The 20,816-nt window shown below is 44.4% G+C and overlaps 1 protein-coding gene across 3 annotated transcripts in view; it reads right to left on the reverse strand.

Moving 5' to 3' along the window:
* Positions 1–20,816, reverse strand: part of LOC134295487 (uncharacterized) — a 44,924-nt gene that overhangs the window by 20,853 nt on the left and 3,255 nt on the right. The window contains exon 1 of one of the 3 annotated variants that reach the window (XR_010002082.1): positions 10,289–11,141. The exons of 1 other annotated variant lie outside the window; for it this stretch is intronic. The gene's annotated coding sequence lies outside the window, so the exon portion shown is untranslated. Of the gene's footprint in view, positions 1–10,288; positions 11,142–20,816 lie in introns of those variants that run through there. One more of the 3 variants, XR_010002081.1, reaches the window with a different exon arrangement.

A 20,816-nucleotide genomic window follows, 5' to 3' on the forward strand; every position in this document is an offset into this window, starting at 1 on the left:
AGTGCCTTTCATGTTCCTTTATTGGTGACTGGGCAATGCTGCGTTTGGTGGTCCCTATGTAGATATAGGGATAGGAGAGACTCCTGCAATGGTTAGAGGATCCTCTTGTCCTTTGCTGATTATAGCATTTGTCGGATTTTCTTAGTGGGTCTGTAGATAGTTGGTAGGTTGTGCTTCTTCAACAGCTTCCCTATGCGGTCAGTGGTTCCCTTGATGTATGGTAGAGACACTTTTCCTCTGGGTGGATGTTTGTCTTTACTCTCCAGGCTTGTTCCTGGCCTTGTAGCTCTTCTGATGTCTGATGCCTCCCCACTCCTGAGGAAGCTTATCCTAGGTAGGTTTCTACTGGTTTTGAAGTTCTGTTACTCTGCTATATTGATGGTGGAATCATCCCCAACTGAGGGTTATTTTGAGCCTCACAGCTCAGATTCCGCAACAAACAACCCGGGAGGGGACTCCTCTCCCCAGCGGATCCGTAGATCACGTCAAGTGTTAACAAACTCAGGCAACTCCAAAGCAAATATTGTGATCGTCGTTGTTTAGGCGCGCCGCTCCGAGCGGAATATTAAGGCGGAGGCGGCGGCGGTGGAGGAGCCCTTCGCAGGGATTGGCTGCCACGAGAGGTCGCGGGTGGGAGGAGGAGGAAGAGGAGGAGGAGGAAAAATCTCAGCCCGGCAGGTGGCGCCCTTGAGGCGGTGTCGCTCCCCACTCTGCGTGAAAGGGGTCTCCCACCTCGCTTTCCACGCGCGGCGTGGAGTGGAAACCTCCTAAGCCGAGAGTGACTTGCTAGGAAGAAGGGGGCGGAGGGAAACCATCGATCTCTCCAAACAACAACAACCAAATGTGTGTTTTTTCTCCTCCACATGCTTCTGGTTAGTGTTACCAATGGGGGGGGGGGGGGGACTATTGGAATAAATAAGTTTCCCCGACTACGCGCGCGCGCCCAACCCGTCCACGCGCGCCTCTCTCCCTCGAACATTTTTGTTGTCAAAGTGTTAAACGTGCCCGTCATTTTGATTCAAACACTAACATGATTACGACCAATTATATATTCACCAGTGTTCCTTCTCTCTCTCTCTCTCTCTCTCTCTCTCTCTCTCTCTCTCTCTCTCCTCCTTCTTCCCTCTTTCGTTTCGAGTAATTGTACTTGTCACTAATAAAACAGACATAATGGATCGTTCCTGCTCTGGATTTTTTTTCCCGAGCAATTTTATGTAATTTGATTGAATTATACTTTGTCGCGCTGATTTTATTTTTTCTCTCCCTCTACCCTTCTCTCTCTCTCTTTTTAATCTATATTTTCGAATCCCATTCGCTGGGAAATTGCCGCTCCGTTCCTATTTTGTTGGGGAGGAATTAATGCACACTTCCCCAACATGTATAAATAGAATTTGGTCCTTTTGGCAGCGGTGCCAGTGGGAAAGAAAGGGAAAGGGGGGGGGGTCTTTCTTTCTTTCATTCATTCTTTGGAAAGACTCCCCCTCTTTTTAGAGCCTGAGATTACGAAATCCGAAAGAGGGGGGAAAAGAGGAGCCACGGATGTATGTGTTGGGATAGGGGGAAAGGTAGATAAATAGACAAAGAGATAACATTTCTAAAGGTGAGAGAGGTTCTGAGAGAATAAATTACGCGCCTATTCAGATGGACTGACTATTGTAATGAGTTTGTTGTTCCTCTCTCGTTTTTCACAACAGACGAACATGTCGAGACAAGCAGATGAAGGCTTCTTTTTAAAATATATATATATATCTCTTTATCAAGGGAGAAGAGGTATACACACAAACGGCTCCAGGAAAAAAATAGAGCGCCAATTACGTCCCTCTAAGCAATTAGACTAATTACCGATAAAACTGTTCCTATGTTCTTTTCGGAGCCGTTGGATCAACAGGGATTTGGCGGTTTCGAAGGGGGAAAAAAAAAAGAACCAAAGAGTAGAGCAGTGATTCTCAACCAGGGGTCCCAGATGTTTTAGCCTTCAACTCCCAGAAATCCTAACAGCTGGTAAACTGGCTGGGATTTCTGGGAGTTGTAGGCCAGAAACATTTGAGGATCCCAGGTTGCGAACCACTGCAATAGAGCCTTTCCTCTAAAATGGGCCAAGAGCCAACCAAGGGTGCGTCTACAGCAGGCACGGGCAAACTTCAGCCCTCCGGGTGTTAGGAATTGTGGGAGTTGAAGTCCAAAACACCTGGAGGGCCGAAGCTTGCCCATTCCTGCTGTAGACGCATTCCTGGTCTACAGTGTAAAATTAATGCAGTTTGACACCACTTTAACTGCCATGGCTCAATGCTATGGAATCTTAGGATCTGTAGTTTGGTGAGGCACCAATATTGGGTGAGTTTTCCAGGCTGTATGGTCACGTCTCAGAAGCATTCACTTCTGACGTTTCACCTGCATCTATAGCAAGCATCCTTAGAGGTTGCGAGGTGTGTTGAAAATTTTATATGTCAGAAGTCCAGGGTGGGAGAAAGAACTCTTGTCTGTTTGAGACAGGTGTTAATGTAGCAATTGATCGCCTTGATTAGCATTGAGTGGCCTTGCAGCTTCAAGGACTGGCTGCTTCCTGCCTGGGGGAATCCTTTGTTAGGCGGTGTTAGCTGGCCCTGATTGTTTTCTGTCTGGAATTCTTCTGTTTTCTCTGTGTTGTTCTTTATTTACTGTCCTGATTTTAGAGTTCTTTTTCATTGTTTCCTCCTTTCTGTTGAAATTGTTCACATGCTTGCGGGTTTCAATGGCTTCTCTGTTTCAATGGCCAAATCAGTCCGGAAAACACTGCAGCCCAGTGAGTCTGGCCATGAAAGCCTTGGACAACACAGGCACCAATACTCTTCGGCAAATAAGGTTTTGTAAAACTACACCCCCCATGATTCCATTGTATCTAGCCATGGGAATTACAGTGGTGTCACACTGCATGAATCCTACAATATATATAGATACAGAGTCAAGGTCAAGTCTCCTTCCACCTCAGTTGATTTACAAGGAGGAACTTTGGTTGCATGGAGCCACACCGGTTCCTAAATCTATTTTTTCAGTTGGCTTCCCAACTCCAGGGATTTCCATCACATTTTTACATTTCAAAAAAGAAATGCGTTCCTTTCGAGATAGAAACGCAAATCACACCTTCTACTGGGTCACGTTATAGGTTTGCCATGTTCCTATGAGGATGTTGAAGAAGTTACTGTACAACTGCCAGAAACTGTACAACTCCCAGAAATCCCCAGCCAAAGGTGCTCAGCCCAGAATGGAGCTAGGATTCTGGGAACTGTAGTCCAAAAAAGAGCTTTCTCAGTCGATGGGGAGGTTAGACCAGGCATAGGCAAACTTGGGCCCCTCCAGGTGTTTTGGACTTCAACTCCCACAATTCCTAACAGCCTCAGCCCTTTCCTTTCCCCCTCAGCCGCTTAAGCTTCCCCATGTCTGAGTTAGACTGTACTTGAATGGATACAGAAAAAAAGGAATTTAATTTTGATCCTAACCTTTCTGGCCATTCTTTGAAGGCCAGGAGTGCGGGTCCAGCTACAGAAGTCTTTCTGAAACTCAAGGCGAATCCACACCGTAGAATTAATGCAGTTGGACGCCACTTAAAACTGCCAAAGCTAAATGCTTTGGGATCTTGAAAGGTCTTTAGCTTTCTCTGCTGGGGCTTCACCAAACGACAGATCCAAGGATTCCATGGCACAGATGGAAAACGGTTGTCTGAAATACATTAACTGTAAAGTGTAGCGCGAACTTCAGACTGACTTTTCAGAAGGATATAGCTGTGTCTGGCCGGAGCCTGCCTTCACCTCTGAGCTTGGCTCGGGACAGCCTTCCGCTCTCTCCCTTCCTCTTCCCTTTTGCAAACACCCCGGACAAGGTCTGAGACTTTGGAAGCCACAAAGAAGGGGCCACCAATTCCTGCAGGCAGGGCGGCTGTTTTTTTCGGAGGGATCACAAAACACTCCGTGTTTCTTTTGTTACCTCATCTCAAAAACGAGACGGTTTCCCACGCCAGTGATGGTGGGGGATTAATGGAGAGCGCCCCCCCCCAAAAAAAAATAATGATACCCCCTCCCGAAATGTTCCTTCAATCCCCAAATTTCCAGCCTTGGAGAGAATGAGATGCTGGAAATCGTTCACACCTCGAAAAATTCTATAGTTTTCGCTCACTTTGCTTCGGATGCCTCAATTGTATTTCAAAATGCTTACATTACTGCAAAGGTAGAAACGTGGGATTTCTCTGAGGGGCAGAATTATTATGAGGGGATATTGCGACGTCCTTTTTTCATAAACCGGGCAGAAAGAAACCTCTTTATTTTCCTCCTTCGTTGGCCCTATTCGATGTAGGAGCAACATTTGCAGATCTTATTGCTCTTGCAAGAATCAAAGCTTAGGAATATAGCGACCTAGTGCCAAAAGGAAAACACTGGCCCTCCAAATACAAAATCCTGCCCCCTCCATGAAATGTTTCTTCCGCCCTCACATTTCTAGTACTGCGAGAGTGAGGCATTGCAAATCTTTCGCATCTAGAACTTCCTCCAGTTTGCTGACTTCCCGTTCCCTTGGCCACTTTGCCTTTCCCTTTTCTATGGATGATTAAACGTTTTCTCAGCTCAAGTTTTAAGATACTACCCTGCTGGAAATGTGAAGGGAAATTTCATCTGAGGGCAGAATTCACATTTAGGAAGCCATGGCCTAATTTCGCCCCTTTTCCAAGGCTGCCTCCGAAATGCTTTGACTTGTAAACAAGTTCCACCGATTGATTCTTTAAAAATGTTGTCGAAAGCTTTCCTGGCCGGAATCGCTGGCTTGCTGTGAGTTTTCCGAGCTGTATGACCATGTTCCAGAAGCATTCTCTCCTGTTCTAGCAAACAATTCTCTTCTGTTTCGCCCACATCTATGGCAGGCATCCTCAGAGTTTGTGAGGTGTACTGGAAACACCTCACAAACTCTGTGAGTTTGCTTGTGAGTTTGCTGTCCTGATTTTAGAGTTTTTTTCAATACTGGTAGCCAGATTTTGTTCATTTTCATGGTTTCTTCCTTTCTGTTGAAATTGTCCATCTGCTTGTGGATTTCAATGGCTTCTCTGTGTAGTCTGACATAGGAATCAGCCAGGCGTTGAAGCTGCAAGGCTTTTCCATTCTAATCAAGGTGATTATTTGCAACATTCACACTTGCTTCCAACAGACAAGAGTTCTTTCTCTCACCCTGGACCTTTCACAGACATACAAACTTCTCTTGCCTAGTTTCCAATATACTTCACAACCTCTGAGGATGCCTGCCATAGATGTGGGCGAAACGTCAGGAAAGAGTGCTTCTGGAACATGGCCACACAGACCAGAAAACTCACAGCAACCTATTCTTAAATAAATTAATTGTGCTTGGACAGAAAGATTCAGAATCACCACTATTGAATTTCACACATAGAAAAGCTTGGCTCGTTTAGGGAAAGGAAGAAAGAATAAACCACGTTTTACGTGTCTGTGTCTTACCCTGAGGAAATTATCCTATGTTATGCACGCTTATCTCTGAGTAAGTTTCACTTTGTCCTGAATGCATGCCTCGAATTTTCCTGAACACCTATCCCGTAAAAATCCACCAAAATTGGGACACTTTAAGCAGAAAGGGTTCACCCCAAACTTGAATTCAGTGGAGCCAATTGAAAGATTTTAAGATCCAGAAGGGATAGGACGTGAAATTATGTCGTAGACTTGGGACACCCCCCCCCCCACACACACACACACACACACATACAGTAGGACACAGTATACTTGGCCCCTGAGGATTACTTCATTGGTTTGGCTTTGCTGACTTACAAATGGATTTCATAGTTCGGTTGCCATTTGGAAAAGAATAGCCGGCGACGTGGGTTGTCCACATGCAAACACCCACACACTTCGTGTTTAATGTGTTATTGTCACCAGTATACTAAAAAGAGCCAAAGAAAATCAGGACTCCAGAAAAACCTCTTTGAGGTCTCTTCATATCGAAGGCCTTAGCATCACTCCATATTCCATCTGGAGAAGTGGGTTTATATCCAAAAAAACTCTTGCTAACATAAAAACCAGTTTGCCTTAGAAGTGCTACCAGATTCTTTCCTTCTTCCGCTTCCCTTTCCTCATTCTTTGAAAACTCCTATCTGGAAGAAAAAAATCTACCCAGACGTGTAGCAAGAGAGAGCAGAGCTGGGGCTGGAGGGAGAGAAGTGTCCAAACCTTTACTAAGGGGACAAGTTAACTTTGGGACAAACTGGTTTTCTTTGTCCCCTCACCCCCAAATTTCAATTTTTCAGTGGCAACGGAGACACGCTCGCTCTGTGTATACATAAGTATTCTATATGTTTATGGAAGTTCCACAGGGAGTGTTTCAAGAGAGGAGAAAGAAAAAAGGCCCTTATACATATAGATATTATTGGAGCGGCCACCCAGTTGTAATTATTTCCCACTCCAGGGAGTTTTGTCCTTCCCTTGGTAAATATGCTCACCTAAGTGGATCCTAGTCAGAGAAAGTGAATAAGTGTGAAGAGAACTAAAGCCACCTTAGGCAGCTCCCAAACCCCTCGCCTCTCTCCTCCTCAATTCAAGAGACACACAAAGATCCCGCATTCAATGCCTTCCCATCTTGGCTTGCCTCTCTAAAAAGGAACCCACGGGTTTCCCTTGGCTAGTAGCTTTACAGTGTTGTAGGGCCATTACTATTACTATTACTATTATTATTATTATTATTATTATTATTATTATTATTATTATTATTATTATGTTGTGGAAGGTTTTCATGGCCAGAATCACTTTCAACAGAAAGGAGGAAACCATGAAAATGAACAAAATCTGACTACCAGTATTTAAAAAAAAACTCTAAAATCGGTACAGTAAATAAAGAACAATACTAAAAAAAACAAAGGAATTCCAGACATAGATCAAGCATGGCCAGCTAACTCCTCCCAACGAAGGATTCCCCCAGGCAGCAAGCAGCCAGACCTTGAAGCTGAAAGGCTATTTAATGCTAATCAAGGGGATTAATTGCAACATACACACCTGCCTCCAACAGACAAGAGTTCTTTCTCCCATCCTGGACCTTCTACGAATGTATAAACCTAACTTGCCTAGTTTCCAACAGACCTCACAGCCTCTGAGGGTGCCTGCCATAGATGCAGAGGACACGTCAGCAAAGAATGCTTCTGGAACATGGCCATACAGCCCGAAAAACTCACAGCCACCCAGTGATTCCGGCCACGAAAGCCAACACCTTTCTCCTCTGTGAAAGAGTGTTGCTAGTGCCTCACCAAACCAATTCCCAGGATTCCATATAACAAAGAGCCATGGCAGTTACATTGTGGGGTCAAACTGCATTAATTCTGCAATGTACTGCAACCCTATTATTAATAATAATAGTAGTAGTAGTAGTAGTAGCAGCAGCAGCAGCAGAAGCAGAAGCAGAAGCAGAAGCAGCAGCAGCAGCAGTTCTTTGGTTGAGTCGTTGCTTGGAGGGCTGGCAAAGCTGGTCATTTGAGGGCTTCGCAGCCAGGCCCAAGGAAACTGCAATTTCTCATGCTCTGCGTGAAAATACATACTCGTGGGTACCGAGACACGCAACCCAAGGGTTCCTAATTCAGAGTGTGTCAAGCGGGCTACTGCTAAGGGGAGAGATCTCTAGTCCCCGGACCTCCTTCCTTGAACTTTTCTCGGCCACCGGGCCAGACAAAGGCTGCCTGACTCCAGCCCTTGCAGCCCAGGGCATTGACTCCCAAAGAGGAAAGAATGCGTCTCCTGGGTTGCATTAAACCTGCCTCTGTTCCAGATTTTCCAAAACTAAAGGCTTGGATTTTGTTTGCTATTTTAATGGGAAGCGGGTTTTGATTTTTCTTCCCTTTCACTGCGTTCGTTGGAAAAACCCTTTCCACCCTTTCTTTTCTCTATTCCCGATCGGGAAATTCATAGTTTTAAGGCATCGTCTTGGGAGCAGTGCTTCTCACTTACGAGCTGGAAGGTATTTCCAAAAGTTTCTTTTTTTCCTGCTTTGCCTCTCTAGGCATCATTTCTCTCTCCTTAGACAAGATTGTATCTCTCCGCTTCGGTCGAAGCTTTCGCGCGAAAGCGACGAGGAACAGAATAGCGAAGCTGTTTTTTCTTGTTTCGCCCTTTGAGGGAGAGACACCATTTGGCAACCCGAAGCTCCCATCTTTCTGTTTTCCTACCATTGGAATAAGACCAAATGCAGACGGAAACACACACCGAGGCATCAATAATGCAAATAACTCTAAATAAATACTTCATCGTGTAAATAAAGCTAAACTTTTCTCCCGTGGAGGTTTATCTCGGTTGCAGAAGATTGCTTCCCAACAAAGCGCTAGGCTGGCGCGCCTTTGTCTGTAAAGCGTTACTTGGCGGAGAAGTAACGAATTCCTTCACACTAACGGGCCAGAGGGAAGTGCTAAGCGTGTATAGCTAGAGGGTGTGAACCCCGAGGCAAGGCAAATAAATACTCAGGCACTATCTCCTTTTATTCTGATTTCGTTTCAAAAACTTTCCTCTTGTTTCCTTTGGGGAGCTATGAATCTAAAATAATTGCTCTGGGGTTTGATATGGAGAAATAGGGTTGTTTTTTTCTCCCACTCTTGCGTCAACCCATCCCCTCCCTAAAATAGGGCAAATTGGGACAAACTGAAAATAACTGAGGTTCTAATGTTAGATTAAAAATTAGAGCGAACACGAGTTGCTGTATGGCCACGTTCCAGAAGCATTCTCTCCTGACGTTTCACCCACATCTATGGCAGGCATCTTCAGAGGCTGTGAGATATATTGGAAACTAGGAAAGGGAGGTTTATATATCTGTGGAAGGTCCAAGGGTGGGAGAAAGAACTCTTGTCTGTTAGAGGCAAGTGTGAATGTTGCAATTAATCACCTTGATTAGCATTGAAAAACCTTTCAGCTTCAAAGCCTGGCTGATTCCTGCCTGGGGGAATCCTTTGTTGGGAGGTGTTAGCTAGCCCTGATTATTTCAAGGCTGGAATTCCCCTGTTTTCTCAGTGTTGTCCTTTATTTACTCTCCTGATTTTAGAGTTTGTTTGTTTTTTTAAATACTGGTAGCTAGATTTTGTTCATTTTCATTGTTTCCTCCTTTCTGTTGAAATTGTCCACATGCTTGTGGATTTCAGCCAAGCTGCAAGGCTTTTCAATGTTAATCAATGTGATTAATTACAACATTCACACTTGCCTCCAACAGTCAAGAGTTCTTTGTGTTGTGGAAGACTTTCATGGCCGGAATCACAGGGTTGTTATGTGTTTTCTGGGCTGTATGGCCATGTTCCAGAAGCATTCCCTCCTGACGTTTCGCCCACATCTATGACAGGCATCCTCAGAGGTTGTGAGGTTCTTTCTCCCACCCTGGACCTTCCACAGATATAAAAACCCCACTTGCCTAATTTCCAACAGACCTCACAACCTCTGAGGATGCCAGCCATAGATGCGGGTGAAACCTCAGGGGAGAATGCTTCTGGAACATGGCCATAGAGCCCGGAAAACTCACAGTGATTCCGGCCATAAAAGCCTTCGACAAAACATGTTCACTGCTCGGAGGCTGTTCTCACCTTCCCGAAGGTGAAGTTGAACTCAAGCCTTTGGGAAGGTTCAGTCTCCTTTCTTGTCCGCGTCTTTCGGTGGAAGAGGCAAGCCCGTGACTTTCCCACGCACCTCCTTCCCCCTTTGCTCTTCCGCCCCTCAAATGATCGCCTTTTCCATTGAAAGGAAGCAGAAGAGAGGCTAGACTTCCAGGCCAACCTGTCTCTTTCGGGCAAATAGTGGGACCTCCTTGGGCTCCCGAAACCTACATTTGTGGAGAGAGTGGGGGCGAGTGGGCAAAGGCGGGGAGACCCTAGAAGCGAGGAACCCTCTCAGAGAGGAAGAGGGAGAAAAGGGGCAGCTCAGGTTGAGCAAAAGGGAAGGCGATCGCCTCGAGTGAACTCTCGAGAACCTGGAAAGGGGAAGAAAGGGTCGGAGGCAACAAGGTCTGGGACAAACGGCATGGGCCTCCGTCTCTTTCTCCTCCTCCTCTTCCTCCTCCCCCCTCCCGCCAAGAAACATTAGTCATCCGGTGGGAACTTCGTGTTCCAGACAGCTCGCGCATGACGAGGACTTCCCCCGGAGCCTGCTGGAGAGAAAGGCTGTTGGGTGGGTTGGGTTACTTCCCCCTCCCCGTCCCCGTCCTCCCCTCTAAAAGGATCATTGAGGATGTCTTGTCCACAGACAGACAGACAGATAGAGATGCGCATGAACACGCGCACGGCACACGCGGGTTGTCCTTGCCCACGTACCTGCTCGCTCTCCAAGATAGAGATCCGTGCACGCTTTTCCAAGTTCTTGGAGACCTCTGGGCTCTTGCCAGCCTCTCTTCTCTTTCCTCTCCCGGAGCAAGCAGGCTCTCTCTCTCTCTCTCTCTTTCTCTCTCTCTCTATCTATCTATCTATCTATCTATCTATCTATCTATCTATCTATCTCTCGCCTTCTCGCTCTTTGTGCCTAAGCTCTCTTCTCCCTCGATTTTTTCCCCCTTCCTTCCAAGGGTTTTCAAGCAAATTTCCCCCGTGCCACAATGTTATGATGGAAGGATGCTGAAATGACAGGCCCCGTAGACGCTTGTCTCTTAATCATGTGCTTCTTAATTTAGTTTCAGCGCCGAGAGCTGCTGGTGGATGTGTGTGTGTGTATGCGCGCGCGCGCGCGCGTATGTGTGTGGACGCGCGCACTCATGGAAGGGGATTTGCTGCGCGCGCGCGCGCCGAAGGGAGAAGCCGCTGACAACCTGCGGCTTCCTAATGAGTGACGAGGCCGGGCGGGAAAGTCACACTTCCCTGGTGTGAAGAAGACCTCTCGCTGGGAAGTTTAGTTCACCACTGTGCTCGCAAACCTAATCGCAGAACCTGTAAGCAAAACCCACGGAAGGAAGGAAGCTCCCGTAGACTCGCGAAAGGGGGAAAACTTCTCTTCCTCGCTAAAGGTCGCGTTTCCTCCTTCGGGCCCTTAGGCCCATTTCATTTGGACCGGTTTCCTGCCTGGCTTGTATCCGTTTATCGGTCCATTCCCCTTCTTTCTTGCTTTCCTTCTTTCCTTCTTTCCTACCTTCCTTTCTTCCTTCCTTCCTTCCTTCCTTCCTCCCTCCCTCCCTCCCTCCCTCCCTTTCGTCCGTGACCCCGCCTAGCTTCTCAGTATTCAAGTATATATTCTTGTTGGTTTCATCCCTGAACTGCAGAAGTCTCTGGCGTCATCAAGTTTCCAGTCCTCAATGAGTAGCTAGGCTAGAGACAGGGCTAAGATGAAGAATTCCTTTCCCCACATTCCAATAATAACAACAACAACAACAACAACAACAACAACTTTATACCCCACCACCATCTCCCAGAGGAACTAGGGGCGACTTACAAAGCACTCAAAGGCGCAACATACAAAATACAAAATGGCAGAAATAATAACAAAAAACAATAAGAGCCAACATAAATATCTCTTTTCACAAAACCCCTTGGTTAAAATCAATAAAAAACAGCAATAGCTGCGGATATAAAACAACAATAGTCAATCTAGTAATGTAAAGTGCTTCGTGACCTCTATGGGTCTTCACATATTTATTATGCGTGTTTCCCAAAAGGGCCTTGTCTTTCCTCTTCCTGCTAACCACTGTCTCCTCCCCCCTTTGATGATGTAGTAATGGAATTCTGTGTGGGAACTTCCTTTTTAAGTTTTATTGCCCTGGGATAGCCATGTGGCCATTCACCATTTTTCCAGTCTTCTACTTTTCTTTCTACCTATGAGGATGCACATTTTGCCTCTCTCTAGGCAAAATGTAGCTGCATTGATGTTTTTAAAACCCTTTTACTTCTTTAGAAGATGAGATTTAGTAAGCTAGTTAGGTCCAAGACCTCTTCTATCAATAATGTATTTCTTTTACTTCAATAAATATATTTGGACCTAAAGTTCTGGCTCTGCAATCCTAAGCCATCCTGAGGAATAGAAGCTTATCCTAGCTCACCACAGCTAAGTTTCTGCTAGTTATGAAGTTTACTTCTGGTGCTCTGGTATATCTGTGGTGGAATCTCCTCAGCTGAGGGTTATTTCAAGCCTAACAGTTCAGATCTCTCAACAATTCTCTCCCTTCTGTCTTTTCCTTCTTTTTTGTATCTTTTTGGTTTCCTCCTTTCTTTCAACCGGTTGGTGCAATTTCTTGTTCTCTGTGGCCTTTCTGTCTCCTTCCTTCCTCTCATCTTCCCTCCCCCTTTCTTCTTTCTTTTTTGTATCTGTTTAGCATCCACCCAGCCTTCCTTCCTTCCAGCCATCTGTCCAATTTTCTTCTCTCCCACTCTCTCCTTCCTTCCTTCTTTCCTTCTTTCCTTCCATTGGTTAGTCCAATCTTCTATGTTCTATTTTTCTTTCTCTCTTTCCTTCCTTTTTTTCTAATATCTATCTGTTTAGTATCTACCAATGCTTTCTTATATTTGTTTATTTATTGCATTTATTTATTGCATTTTGTCTATTGCTGTGTTTTATACTGCTACTGTTTTTATTCGGGCTTGGCCCCATGTAAGCCGCCCCGAGTCCCCTTTGGGGAGATAGAGGCAAGGTATAAAAATAAAGTTATTATTATTATTATTATTATTATTATTATTATTATTATTATTATTATTATATACTGCTTTTCTCACCCCTGGGGGGAGACTCAAAGCAATTCACATCAAAGAAATGGCAAAAATTCAACACCTCATATACAGTAAAAACATTATGTTGCACATCTAAAAGAATAACATATAACTATAAATAGAACCATTAAAAACTAGAAGCCATCAAAGCAAAACATAAAACATTTTAACATTGCACTGATCCTGAGGCTGTCATCCATCTGCTACATTACCGTTGTCACTCATGGAATGCTTGTTTGCATAACCAAGTTTTAGTTGCTTTCTAAACACCAAGAGGGAAGGGGCTGATCTAATCTTGCTGGGGAGAGAGTTCCACGGCCAAGGGGCCACCATTGAGAAGGCGCTGTCCACTTGAAGCTTCTGAACAGTCTTCAAAGACCACCCCTAGAGCACGTTGCAGTAGTCTATTTGGGGATGTAACAAGCATGTGGACTGCTGTGGCCAAGTCTGACTTCTCAAGGTACAGGAGCATTGAGTCCAGGAGAACTCCCAAGCTTTGACAGGATAGTGTCCTCAGCCCCATTCCTGTGAGGGGTCCCAGAAGGATACCGTGGTCTAGGTATCTAAGGCTGCTGAGAGATCCAGGAGAACCAACAGGGACACACTCCCCCTGTCAAGCTCCCTATGTAGATCACCCACTAATGCAGTGGTTCTCAACCTGTGGGTCACCAGATGTTTTGGCCTTCAACTCCCAGAAATCCTAACAGCTGGTAAACTGCATGGGATTTCTGGAAGTTGTAGGCCAAAATACCTGGGGACCCACAGACTGAGAACCACTGCACAAAGAAGACTAAGGCTGTTTCAGTTCCATGGCCCTGCCTGAAGCCAAACTGGATCTAGAAAACCAGTTTCTTCCAAGAATTTGGTGTTCTTTCTGCCTTCCTTCCATCCCTCCTATTTTCTTTTTCTCTCTTCTCTTTTCCTTCTTTCATTGCATTTGACTGTTTAGAATCCTCCCTCCCTTACATTAATTATGTTGGGGAATCTGAGTTGTTAGGCTCAAAATAACCCACAGTTGGGGTGATTCCACCATAAATATAGCAGAGTACCAGAAGTAAACTTCATAACCAGCAGAAACTTATGTGTGGTGAGGTAAGATAAGTTTCCATTCTTTTGGATGGTTTAGGATTGCAGAGTCAGAACTTTAGGTTCAAAAATATTTAATGAAGCAAAAGAAATACATTCTTGATAGAAAAGGTCTTGGAGCTAACTCCTCTAAAGAGGTAAAAAGTCCATGCAGCTACATTTTGCCTAGAGAGAAATGCCTCATAGACAGAAAGAAAAGCAGAAGACTGAAAAATGAGGAATAGCCACATGGCCGGCTAAGGACAATAAAACTTAAAAAGCAAATTCCCTCACATAATTTCGTTACTACATCATCAAAGGGGGGGGGGGAGGAGACAGTGGCTAGCAGGAAGAGTAAACCCAAATCTCTTTTTGGGGAAAACAGGCTTAGGAATGTGGGGAAAAGGAATCCCTCTGCTTAGTCCTGTTTCTAGCCTAGCTACTCATAGAGGACTGAAAACTTGATAACAGAAGAGACTTGTTTAGTTCATGGATGAAACCCAACATTTCCCGCCCCATACACCTAACTATGGATCATCTAGCTAATGGCTCCCTATTCTGTTGTACCTGTATGGGGAGATATGCACCTAAGTTGAACCCTCCTTTTCATCCCCTGCCAGCCGGGTGGTTTCTCTTCTCCTCCTTCTCCCCCTGCCCTTTGCCACCTTCCTGCCCACTTCACTCCCGCACCTTCCACGTGGCTTCAATGGGCAGAGAGGACAAAGCAGGGACCAGGATTTGGACTGCCACTTCCTGTTCTTAGGTGTATTTGCCCTTCTTCCGGAAGTTGTTCCTTTGGGGGGGGGGCGGGATGGTAGTACCATAGTGTTCCAATTGCCATTTGTGGTTCTTTAAGTATGGCTGAGGAAGCCTTCTTTTACTTGACAGTGCTGGAAAGCTATCTCTGCTTGTTCTGGAAAAACCCAAGAGAAGCTCCACAATCCTGCTATCGAGCCCAATTCAAAGTGCTGGTTTTGACCTATAAAGCCCTGGTTCTGGTCCAACTTACGTGTCCAAACATGGGATGAGAGACGAGGCCTTCTCAGTGGTGGTTCCTCAGCTGTGGAACACCCTCCCTAGCAACATTTGGCAGGCCCCATCTCTTTTGGGCTTCAGGAAGAATGTAGAGAGCGCAAGCATTTAATGAATAAGCTCTAGACCCCACAAGGTCCCAATAAAGGTTTATGCAAAAGGTTCCTGGACGAATGGATTTAAGCATTTTATATGCTTTAAGCTTTGTATACTTTTTTATTAAGTAATGCTCAACTGTTTTAAATGTGTTATGTTTTATTTTATTGAATTCTGTTATTGGCATTGAATTTTGCCAGATTTTATAAGCCACCTTGAGTCCCCTCCTGTGAGAAAGGCGGGATAGAAATGTTGTAAATAAATAAATAAATAAAATTTCCAGACCAAAAATACAACAAACTGAAGCTCCAAAACTCTTCAGTGCAAGATCTTGGAAATTCACTTGATGAATATGTTGTTGGAAAGAGTAGTCTCCCAAGACTTTCAATATTTATTTGTTAATGTATGTATTTGCTAACCTGTATTCTATGTGTATGTTGATTTGTCAGTTTAACTGTACCTCTTTGGTGTGGGAGGAGTTATAGACATGTGATAATACTGAGCATATTCAGACTCAGGACTCCATTTTTTATTCCGTGTGGTTATGGACCTCAATGTGTTAAGTCTGCTTTACACCTCAGTGGTGGTGGATACATGCTGCTGTTCTGAACTTCAGTAGAGAAATATGACTTATGGACTTCAGTGAGTACAACTAGACCTAAAGACTATGGACTATTGATTAAGAATGATACCCTGTGTACTCAACACAGAGAGAACTACATCCTATCTATAACTGTACTTTAATAAGAAATGTGCCCATATGGTGAATTAATACAAGATGTTTGTGAGTAAACAAAATTAGTTATTTTTCAAATAGGACTTTTTTAACTCTGTGTGCATATTTTAAACTAAGAGGTTTCAAGGGAGTGTGTATCTTTTGTACAACTACAACTGCAAAGAAACATCTTTAAAATTCTGCTAACCAAATATATTTTTGTAGTGGCATGTCTTTAGCTTTGGCAGTTTAAAGACATGGTTTTTCAGTTTAACAGCTGAGTTATCTATGTGCCATTGCATGCATGCTTTTCTTGACAAATGGTTTTCAAAACGTGGTCTCCACATGTTCATAGAGATTCACATTTGCCAAATGGATATGACATCATTTTTCCTTTCCAGTAAGGTTATGAATGCCATTTATTTCCAAAGGGATGTGTGCCCAGAGACTGAGTGCAGTTATTTCCAATACAGGTGGATTTTTTTAAAGACTGGGGAATTTTCTAAAGAGAACCAAGAAGAATTCTGAAGCGCGAGGGAGGTCATAAAGAAAAGAGTGATGTGTAGGGCAGGAAACCCAGACCTAATGTTTTCTCCCTCGCCATCCTAAAAGAGGAGTAAGCCATTCTGTCATTTGGTTGATCCATTTCCGGGAGCCAAGGAGGACAGTTGAAGGGACCACACTGCTATGCTTCTTCTCCTTTAGGCCCAAACGCCATCTCCGGAACCTCTTGCTCCAGTTCGAGGGAAACAGTGTAGACCTCCACAGAATCAATGTCCCTTCCCACAAGTCCTAGACCGTAGATTCGGGAAGGGCACTTGCATTGACACTGTAGAATGAATGTAACTGGTGAATACCACTTCAACTGCATTGGCTCAATATTATGGAATCATGTAGTTTTACAAAGTCGAAGAGTGCTGGTGCCCCACCAAACCACAGATCCCAGAATTCCACAATATTGAGCTCTGGCAGTAAAAGTGATGTTGGGCTTCTCCGTACGGTTTAGATGGCCCCGTGAAAGGGCTGAGGTTTGATTGAGATCATCTGTCGCAGAAATCCATGCGAATCAATAACTCCAAGTACCTTTCGCATGTTCTACAAAATTCTGTACTGTGCCACCACTTTAACTGCCAGGGCTCACTGCTATAGTATCATGGGAGTTGTAGTTTTACAAGGCCTGTAGCTTTCTCTGCCAAAGAGTAGCAAACTACAGGCCTCGGGATTCCATTGCACTGAAGCACTGCAGTTAAAGTGTCCTCAAACTGCATCAATTCTACAGTGTAGATGTAGCCATTGTTTTAAAAAAGAGGGGTCAAATATCATTTCGATTCCAATATTGAACTGAAGCTAGTCTAGCAATGCATGCATGTATTGGCACACAGGTAACTCAGTTGTTAAACTGAAAAGTTGAAAATTATTAAAGTAGCGCCTAGGATGCCAGAGTTTTCAGTTACTTTGCACACAGTGTATTTGATTGTTTTTTTCCAGGAAGTTGGGCTCCACAAAGTTGTTGCCTACTAGGATAAATGCAGTTTGATACCTCTTTAACTATGCCCCCATCTACACTGCCATAAAAAATCCAGATTATCTCCTTTGTACTGGATTATATGGCTGTGTAGACTCATACAATCCAGGTCAAAGCAGATAATATGGATTATCTGATTTGATAATCTGGATTTTATGGCACTGTATATCCAGCCTGTCATGGCTCAGTGCTATGGAATCATGACAGTTGCTTTACAGGGTCTTTAGCCTTCTCTACGAGAGAGCACTGTTGCCCCACCAACCTACAATTCCCAGGATTCCATTGAGCTATGACAGCTAAAGTGGAACCAAATTGCATTCATGCTAGTCTAGATGCATCCTTTGTCTCTGTCTGCCTGGAAGGATTCGTGGAAAATCGACAGCTACAACGTCTCAACCTCAGTCATTGGCGGAGGTGGGGCCGAGGGAGGGATTTACTGATTTAGGAGCCTCACCTCCTGTTACAGTCTTTCCTGCATTACGCACACCTTCCGGAGGGGAAGCATCGGAAAGGAGGCCTTGTTGGGCTAATAATAATCCCATTGCTCCTTCTCTAGCCACGCTGGGCTTCGATCCAACCTCAGAGCAAATTCAGCAAGAAGAGAGGGAAACAGCAACAACCGTTTCAATGTTGTTGTTTGAATTAAGATGATTTCGAATTGACCTGTTTCCACCTTTGGAGATAGAAGTAAGGAATGTTCCAGAAGCATTCTCTCCTGACGTTTCGCCCACATCTATGGCAGGCATCCTCAGAGGTTGTGAGGTATATTGGAAACTATGTCAGTGAAGTTTATATATGATCTGTGAAAGATTGAGGGTGGGAGGAAGAACTTTTGTCTGTTGGAGGCAGGAGTCAATGTTGCAATTAATCGCCCTGATTAGCCTTTAAAAGCCTTGCAGCTTCAAGGCCTGGCTGATTCCTGCCTGGGGGAATCCTTTGTTGGGAGGTGTTAGCTGCCCCTCGTTGTTTCATGTCTGGAGTTCCCCTGTTTTCAGAGTGTTATTCTTTATTTACTGTCCTGATTTTAGAGTTTTTAAAATACTGGTAGCCAGATTTTGTTCATTTTCATGGTTTCCTCTTTTCTGTTTAAATGGTCCCGATTTCAATGGCTTCTCCGTGTAATCTGACATGGTGGTTGTCAGAGTGGTCCAGAATTTATGTGCTCTTAAATAATATGCTGTATCCAGGTTGGTTCATCAAGTGCTCTGCTATGGCTGAAGCTGCAAGACTTTTCAATGCTAATCAAGGTGATTAATTGCAACAATCACACTTGCCTCTGACAGACAAGAGTTCTTTCTTCCACCCTGGACCTTCCACAGACATATTAACCCCACTTGCCTGGTTTCCAATATACTTCACAACCTCTGAGGATGCCTGCCATAGATGTGGGCGAAACTCCAGGAGAGAATGCTTCTGGAACATGGCCAGACAACCCAGAAAACTCACAACAGCCCAGTCATTCCGGACACGAAAGCCTTCGACAACACATGGAAGTAGGGAAGTTAAGAATAGATATTTCAGGGCTTTGATCGAGAAAGTAGAAAGTTTAGGCTCTGGGGAAAGGCGATCTGTTGGTAGATTCTAATTTGAATGGCTTGTTTGGGGGGCTTTGCTTTGTTTCTGTAGGCTTTTTCTCCTTCGTTTTCACGCCGGACCCAGGAGAGTGTAAACGCCACTCTGACCTAAGCAACCCTTAAAGGGATTAAAATTCCAGCAAGCCATTTTAGTGCCACAGACCTCAAATGTCCTCCTCTTGGTCTATGTCAAAGAGTTCTCGCCTGTCTCCTCCCTCCGTGTCTAGGACTTTGGGGTGTGTTTGTGTGAGCCGCAATCCGCTTTGTATAGGATATCCCGCGTTAACGGGCAACGTCCAAGTTGGGCATGTTGCGCCTCCGATGGCACCCACAGCTTGGATGAGCCACAATGGCCCCGATTGTCAAGACCTGATTGAGTTAATATCATAGCAGCGAATCCGACCGCCAAAGGCATCGGTGGCTCCTTCTTTGTGTTTCGCAACCAGAGCAGATTACACATTTTAATGAACCGAAAATGTTTGGTATACAAAATCATGCTTATTTCAGTATTAGCAAAAACACAAGAATTTTTGCAACACAAACACCCAGCTGTGTCTATTTTAAAAGCAGTTCAATGACAGCTTGCACTTATGAGCATGCAATCAGCTTAATTTCGCTTTTTTCCCCCTTCTGTGTTAATCAACACTTTCCTTCCTGCAGAGCCTATAGGATCGTGGCTCCGCATCAGTAAATGTTTACCTCAGCGATCCTTTTCCCTCCCCAGATCCCCAGTTGGGGAAGGAAAAGGCCAGTCCAGAGAGAAACGAAGGGAGAAACCCGAAAGGGTCAAGCAGCAGAAAGGAAATTATTAATAGTAATAATAGTAATGTTAATTATTAATAGTAATAATGCTAAAACAGCAATAGCAGCCATAACTACTCTACGCTCCACACTTAGTCTCAAAATATGTTCGAATGTGACTAGAAAAGTCATCAATAATACTTGAAGGATCAATTCTATATTTAAAATACTTTAGAAAAAATCTTGCCTATTTAGGTAATCTATAAGGAAATATGGTTATTGCTTCTGATCCTCTTTATGTCTCTGATCGTTCCCCCCATTCAGTCTTTTACAGATATTTTGGAGGAAAACCTGTGAATTCGGGGTTCAAGGGGAGATTGTTGTTGTTTCTGATCCCCTTTTTGACTTTCCTCCTTCCCTCCCCCTTAATCTCTTTAAACAATTTTGTGGGGGGGACTGCATATTTTGAGTTCGAGAGGCGATATTTATTGCTTCTGATACCTTTTTATGGCTCTTATCCCCCCTTCCCCCTTTGAGTCATTTAAAAATATTTTGAAAACAATTCCTGCATATTTCATGTTCAAGAGAAGATAGTTGCATCTCCTGATTACTATTATGCCCCTCATACTCCCCCACCAGTTTTTGTGCGACTGTGCGCCTTTCTATCTCCCCCCTCCCTCTCTCTCTAACACATACACACACAACAAGGTCATTTGAGGTTACCCAATCCACGGAGTTCATGGCTTCCCCCAATCGCGCCTGGTCTTCCTCTCCTTTCCATCACACAGAAAGTGCACTTGATGAACCAACCTGGGCACAGGATATTAGTTGAGAACACAGAAATTCTGGACCACTCTAATAACCACCATTTCAGACTACACAGAGAAGCCATTGAAATCTACAAGCATGTGGATCATTTCAACAGAAAGAAGGAAGCCATGAAAATGAACAAAATCTGGCTACCAGTATTTTAAAAAAAACTCTAAAATCAGGACAGTAAATAAAGAACAACACTCTGAAAACAGAGGAATCCCAGGCATGAAACAACCAGGGGCAGCTAACACCTCCCAACAAAGGATTCCACCAGGCATGAAGCAGCCAGACCTTGAAGCTGTAAGACTTTTCAATGCTAATCAAGGCGATCAGTTGCAACAGTCACACTTGCCTCCAACAAACAATACTTCTTTCAGATACCCTGGACCTTTCACAGATATATAAACCCACTTGCCTAGTTACCAACAGACCTCACAACCTCTGAGGATGCTTGCTATAGATGTAGGCGAAACGTCAAGAGAGAATGCTTCTGGAACATGGCCATACAGCCCGGAAAACTCACAACAACCCAAAGTTCACGTTGATTTGCTGAGTTCTTTTCTTGTCCTCAGGAGAGCAGGGACCTCAAAGCGA

Source organism: Anolis carolinensis, chromosome 1 (assembly GCF_035594765.1).
Source record: "Anolis carolinensis isolate JA03-04 chromosome 1, rAnoCar3.1.pri, whole genome shotgun sequence".
NCBI classification, from domain to species: Eukaryota; Metazoa; Chordata; class Lepidosauria; order Squamata; family Dactyloidae; genus Anolis; species Anolis carolinensis.